This window comes from Bidens hawaiensis, unplaced genomic scaffold, assembly GCF_021521415.1.
Source record: "Bidens hawaiensis isolate Kalapana, Puna unplaced genomic scaffold, B.hawaiensis_p1.1 tig00010926_1, whole genome shotgun sequence".
NCBI classification, from domain to species: domain Eukaryota; kingdom Viridiplantae; phylum Streptophyta; class Magnoliopsida; order Asterales; family Asteraceae; genus Bidens; species Bidens hawaiensis.
This window is the reverse complement of record NW_027491844.1, coordinates 235,108-241,937: the sequence shown is the minus strand read 5'-3', so window position 1 is coordinate 241,937 and position 6,830 is coordinate 235,108. Positions and strand designations below refer to the sequence as shown.

General features: G+C 35.7%; 1 pseudogene; it reads right to left on the bottom strand.

Moving 5' to 3' along the window:
• Nucleotides 1-4,698: 4,698 nt before the first annotated feature.
• LOC143536764 (cytochrome P450 76C1-like) lies at nt 4,699-6,389 on the bottom strand (annotated as a pseudogene).
• Between the last annotated feature and the right edge of the window lie 441 nt (nt 6,390-6,830).

Here is a 6,830-nt window from a genome sequence, read left to right as displayed (position 1 = left end):
TTTAAATGTTGCTTCCAGCGGCATTGCTTCATTATTGTATACAGATGATAGAACAACCCGTTCTCAATTTGAAATTCAAATACATTTGATAATATAAAATGACTATATTTGTAACACATTTTATATAATATAAAGGGATTTAATTATCTTTTATTTTATTTGTATGAAATTATTCATTGTAATTTATACATTAACTTATACCGTGTAATACACGGGTTTCTAAAGCTAGTATGTGTGTGTGTGTGTGTAGGATTGGGTTCATTTCAGAAGTGTTTTTAGTGTGAGAAGTGCGAGAAGAGATTCTGACCAATCATAAGTTTTCTTTTTAATTTCGGATTATTTAATTTTAAAAGTATATTAGTAAAGAGTTTAAGAGTTTCTTTTGGTAATTAATACTAATTAATGTTAAGTTACAAATGATTATACAATTATTTTTATTTTTTAATTTGATTTAATCTTTAAACAATTCATAAAACAAAACCATCATACTCATACTATAAAAAATATAAATTTATTAACCATCATAACACACAAATCATACTATTAACATACACATACAAAAACTAGTTCATGTTATCACCTACATATACCACAATATTTATACATGCACATAACTAGGTCATGTTAACCTACACAAATCACAATAATAACCTACGTATACAAATTTACTTCATGTTATAGCTTACCCATTTGTATTTACCTACACATATCAGAATATTAACCTACACAAACAAACATTGTTCATGATATCACATACAATTAATAGTATTAACCTAAACTTGTAAAATATTAGCAATGTACGAACACATCATATATTTTTATAATTTTAATTATTTTATAGTCTATCTTTTATGTGTAGGCAAATACGAGTTATGTGTAGATGAATAGTATTTATATGTAGGTGAAAATAAAATGAACTAGCAAGCTGTGTAGGTGAATACGATATATGTGTAGGTAAATATTAGTTATGTGTTGGTGAAAAATAAAAGAAACAAAATTAGTGTAAGAGAAAATAAGTTGTGTCGGTAAATACGAGCTACATTTTGATAAAAATAAAAATAACAATTTATATAATTGAATATGAGCTAGCTGTAGATTATTATGTTACTTGTGTATGTGATCAATTTAATACAATTCACCTACATATACATTTTTTATATGTAGGTAAAAGATAATTCAAATTTGTAACTTTCTACAATAATTAATGTGAAGAATATTTTATGAGTAATTAGAAGAATTAATGTAGTGAACAAATCAGAGATAATCATTGGTTGATATCGACTTCTCGCACTTCTCGCTATAATATCATTTCACGCATGATCCATCCCCTATATATATATATTTACACACACCTTTACTTTCAGTTTTTCGTTCTCTCAAGTTCCATTATTTTCATCCCAAAATGTTGCTTAAGGGTCATAGTATCATATCCCACTCTTATGCTGCTTCATCTATAGCCATGCAGGATCCCCTGTATATATTTTAGTTACCTTCATGTGACAAAAGAAAACTAAATACAAAAATTATAATCATACTATCGTAATGACAGCCTTAAAATAAATGCTTTTGAATTACATTTGTATTTTGTTCTGTCATTGCATCAAGCAGTTAGTTTAGTTAAAATTGATCATTTATGCAGACAAAAGAATCAAATTCAGCAACAGTTTTGACCATAATAGTAATAATTATACAAAATAAATCAAAAAATATACGTGAAACATACCATATTAATGAAGATTGTAACTAAGAGTAAACACAAGATCGTTGCAGTGGCGATGGTGGCAACTGCAAGGAAATGGCCGATTCAATCTCGTTGGGATGTTAGCCAATTGGTCTCGGGGTGGTCGTTGTTTGCAGTAGACAAACTTTGGGCTGAGATTAAATGTCTAAATTAGATCCAAGAGAATACCAGTGTTGATCATGAAGGTCTCTGACTAAGCCTGAAAGTGATAGCTAATGATCCTTCTTCTCTAAGGGAAAAAGAGGAGGAATTTTGATTTGATTGGAAATAAAGAGGCAGGGAATCCAGAATGAATTTTAGTTCAGAGTGGTGACGGTTGTTATCATCACCATCGTCTAAGAAATCCCATGGAAAAAGCAAAAACCGTCTGTAACTGTTCATCCTTAGGAGAGAGATTATGCAACTGCTCTGAACTGCTGCTTCTTGATAGGGCTGAGCGCGGTTCGGTTCGGTTTTTAGGTGAAACCAAAATTGAAACCGAAAAGTTGGTTTTTCAAATACATAAACCTTTTGGTTTTTGGTTTTTTGGTTTCGGTTAAGTTATAATCGGTTTTTTTGTGTTTGTAGGCATTACAAAAAAATTCCAAAAATGAACAAGCATATTATATTCAAAACACAAAAATGGACATTTGTTACATGTAATCAAAAGAATACAAACTTGCAAGAGTACTAGAGTTTAAAATTAACAAAGTTCTTAATCAAAAAACACTAAAAGTTTAGTTCCAATCTTCATTCTTCATCTTATTCATTTTCAAAGTTTACTCACAATCTTCATCATCTTCATAATCTTCATCACCATCAACGGTAGATCCTTTTGGTGTTTTGTTTCCGGTCATAACATTTAAAAATCACATATAATTGTATTAATATTTAAGTAAAAATATATATCGGTTCGGTTCGGTTTTTTTCGGTTTTTTAAAAATGGAAAACCGAACCGAAACCGAAAATTCGGCTTTTTCAAAAAAACTAAAAATTAACCGTCGGTTAATGCTTCGGTTCGGTTAATTTGGTTTCCTGCTCACCCCTACTTCTTGAAGCTTTTCAAGGAGTTAGTATGGTCAAGATTGGAAGATGAAGACTTTAAAGGGTCAAGATTGAACCAAAAGTTGGTTACATATAAGGGGGACAATATATTATATAATGTTCCTGATGTGCGTCGGATAACCCTATAACAATGACCCTCACAACTAAGCTTTAATATTAAAACGAAAATCCTAAAACCACACACAACCGGCAAGTGTACTGATCGCAAGTAGTATAGACCTAGGAAGTCCGAGTATCGAACACGTGGACACGTAAGAACGCTAATGATCACTAACCCTAGACAAGACCTACCTAAGAATAATATTCAATTGATTTTTGATTTTTAATTACTTAACTGGACTAACTAAACTGACTGACAAAAGTTACCTAAAATAGAAAACTTAACGGAGAACTAACTGTGTTAACTTCGGATGGAGAAAAACGTCTACCTAGGTCTGAATCAAACTGTAGGCCTGTCAAGCTAATGAATTGAATGACTTCAAGACACCGGTCCCTAAAGATGACACGACTAAGGATCGCTCGGGCTCACTGGATTACCTCTCGGTCTCACTCAACAAGCCTAAACTACTTAAAATCGACTAAAACGACCAAACCGGGAAACAATTGCTAACGTGTTCTAATGTTGACTCACCTCTTGGTCTCACCAACACTCGACCCTAATGGCAATGAATACTACACAACCAAGGATAGAGGAACAATTCAACTTAAACCAAAATAGATCAACTAATCGCTCAAAACACCTAAACCTGACAAGAAACGAACTCGCTCTCGCGCAATCCTTATTCTAGCATGCAAAGGTAATGAGACGACCCTAACTTCTTATCATCTCTCGGTCTCTAAGAAGGTGCCTAACCGCTGTACTTTAACCTCAAATTCATGCAACAAAACCCTACGGTTGTACCTACCGCAAACAAACCCTAAACACAAAGTCTAGAATCAAACAATGCACCGATCAATCAACACAAAATTAATCAAGCAACACAAGGGGATTTATGCAATGAATCACCAAAATTTCCAGCCCTTAAACACAACCTATTTCATGTCTAAATCAAACTTTACAATAACAATTAACATCTATTAATCAAACAATCCAACAAGCTCATCAAACACTAACAATAATCATCATTCCTAGGTAGAACTAACAAGTTTAGCCGAGAATCATAATTGGACAGCCATGAATACTCATTAAAAACATCATATAACTTATCTCAAACATCAATTCAAGCATTCAATGATCAACAAATATCATAAACAATTCAATCTTCAAAGTAATTGCAAAACTACTAAGCAATTGAACAAGAAAATTATAGTTGATGAACAATGAAAAAGATAAAAGGATATGAGATGTTCCGGGCTGCTCCTTGGCTGTGAAAACTGATGATGAACGATCCCGAGACTTGGTTCTTGCTTCTTCTTCCTTCCCTAGCCATCACAACTCCAAACCCTAAGCTTTTCTTTTCTTTTTCTTGCTGTTCTGTAGCTGCGATCGGACCAGAATGAGGGGGGCTAGGGTTCCATTTTTTTTTATGTTATAATATTATGTAAGACTTGGGCCTCCATGATGCATATGGGCCGGACTTTGAGCTTGGTCTTGAAATTGTATGCGTAAAAAGGCCTTTAAGCTCCTCTAATGTCCGGTTTCTTTCTTTCTTTCACCCAAAGCCTACAAAATAAACATTATTATGCAAAACCCATCTAAAACAAGTCAATGAACATTATTATAAGGTAAATACATATAAAAACATAGATAAAAGGTGCGAAAAATAAGTGTGTTTTACAACACATCAGTTCCCTTTCTTGAATAATGAATTAACCCAATGCATCACTATTTTACATATAAGAGGAAGAACATATTTTCTTCAAAAAAGAAGAGTACAAATAAGAGTAGTGGATGAATCTCCACTATTTTTCTATTAGAAGTAGAGGCTTGCATCAGACAATCTTTGAGAGGGTATAGCAATTAGTGGTTTCCTTTTCTTGGTCACAAATCCAAATTCATCAGAAAGCTCGAACTCTTCATCTTTAGGCAAGCTCCAATCAAAAGAGTGCAAGAGGGATGCTAACATATACACCAGCATCTTCTCCCCAAGGGGGAGGCTAGGGCATATTCTTCTCCCAGTTCCAAATGGTAAAAACTTGAAATTATTTCCATTGTAATCCCATTTGCTTTTTAAGAATCTCTCGGGCTTGAACTGTAGTGGCTTGACCCAATTCTCAGGATCCCGTTGGATCGCCCAAACATTAATGTAAACAACGGTACCCTTTGGGATTGTGTAGCCACCAACTAAGCATGGTTCGTCCGGGCATCTCTGGATCAGGAAAGGAAGCGGAGGGTGTAGTCTAAACGTCTCCTTGATCACTGCATCCAAATATGCTAACTTTGGTAGGTGGGATTCTTCCACAATATTTGTCATACCAATAACCTCTGTCAACTCATCCTGAACCTTTTTCATTACGCTTGGATTATTCAAAATCTCCGCCATCACCCATTCCACCATTGTTGCCGTCGTGTCTGTCGCTGCAACCACTATGTTCTGTTATAAAAATATTCCCCTTTTAGTATCTTTGATATGGACAAATAAATATATATGAAGGAAAATGCAATGACTTACAATTAGTAAGGCCTTAATATGAATGATGTTAAATGATTTTGGATCATTTTTCTGGTCTTTGAGCTCTAATAAGATCTGAACAAAGTCCTTCCTTCCATCTTCCTCATTGATTTTGTTGGAGTTCGCTTTCATTGTTCGCTCAATAACATAGTCAAACATTCGATCTACATGTTCCCGTTGCCTCTGCATTTCTTGGTTCATTCCCTGTAGATCAAACCTTGACAAAAATGGGATAAAATCAGAGATGCTTGGTGTTCCCATTAACTTGATAATCTTGTACTGAACCTCGCGAAAACCATCTAAAATATCATGATCAAAATCACCCCCCTTCATTAGACTTGCTACAACCCCATAACATGTTTGTTACAACATTTATTCCCGTATCAAAAGAAATTTTGTTAATTTTAATCTTTGTCCTGATCCTAGCGTAAACATCATTCACCGTCTTTCTTACTTCTTGTGTTCTTAAACTCTGACACGCTTTGAGATTCGCGTTGCTGAGCACTTGGCTAACTAAAAGCTTACGCATGTTACGCCAATGCGTGTTGCTGTTGGACCATACAAGGTCCATCCCACCATAACTAATAGTGAGTCCTGTCAATGGAGGACTGCGGTCGTGTTCACGTGCCACAACCTTTGCTAGATCTATGGAGTTTACAATTACATGTAGCTTTCTTCCGAGCTGCAGGCTAAATATGGGGCCGTATTTGTGAGCCATCTCGGTGAGTCTTTCATGCAAGTTGGAGCTGATAAACGGGAGGTAGCCTATAACGGGTAACTCGTAAGGACCTGGCGGCAAGTGAGTCCCAGGTAACCTCCATTTGTACCAAACAACAACTAGTGTGGGAACTGTAATGCTTAGTACTATCCGAGCAAACTTGTCTTGTTGATTGTGGGCTTCCCACCACCATGACCAGTAGGTGATGATTTTGAGAGTAATTTTATATGCAATTTCAAATATCATTTTTGCTGCAAATGATATGCAACTTCTAGATATTATTTCATGTAGTTTCGGTATGCATGAACATGACAATTATTTATAGTGAAACAAAAAGTTAATGCATTGGAGAAATTAATTCTTGATTCCCGCCATACCTCAAGCACAGCACATGTGAAGAGGTAGGTCCCAGCAGAGCCCAGTTGGACCCACAGGACTCACCTTGAAGAGACGTCTGCGCAGAAACCAACTGGATCCGCAGGACCCACCATGCTCAGAGACGTGACGTCCTTACGCGCAGTACGCAAGCTGTTCCCGCAGAAAATGCCTCCCAATGGTGAAGTACTCCGCCTGTTCCCGCAGCTGCAGATACAAGCCATCAGGGAAGGCCACCCGCGCAGCAAGGCTACACGCACAAGGCACTTAGCTCTCAATAATTCAGTAGTCACCTGAAGGAATGAGCAAAGCCGGGAACAATCCCGCACAAAGGCGGGAG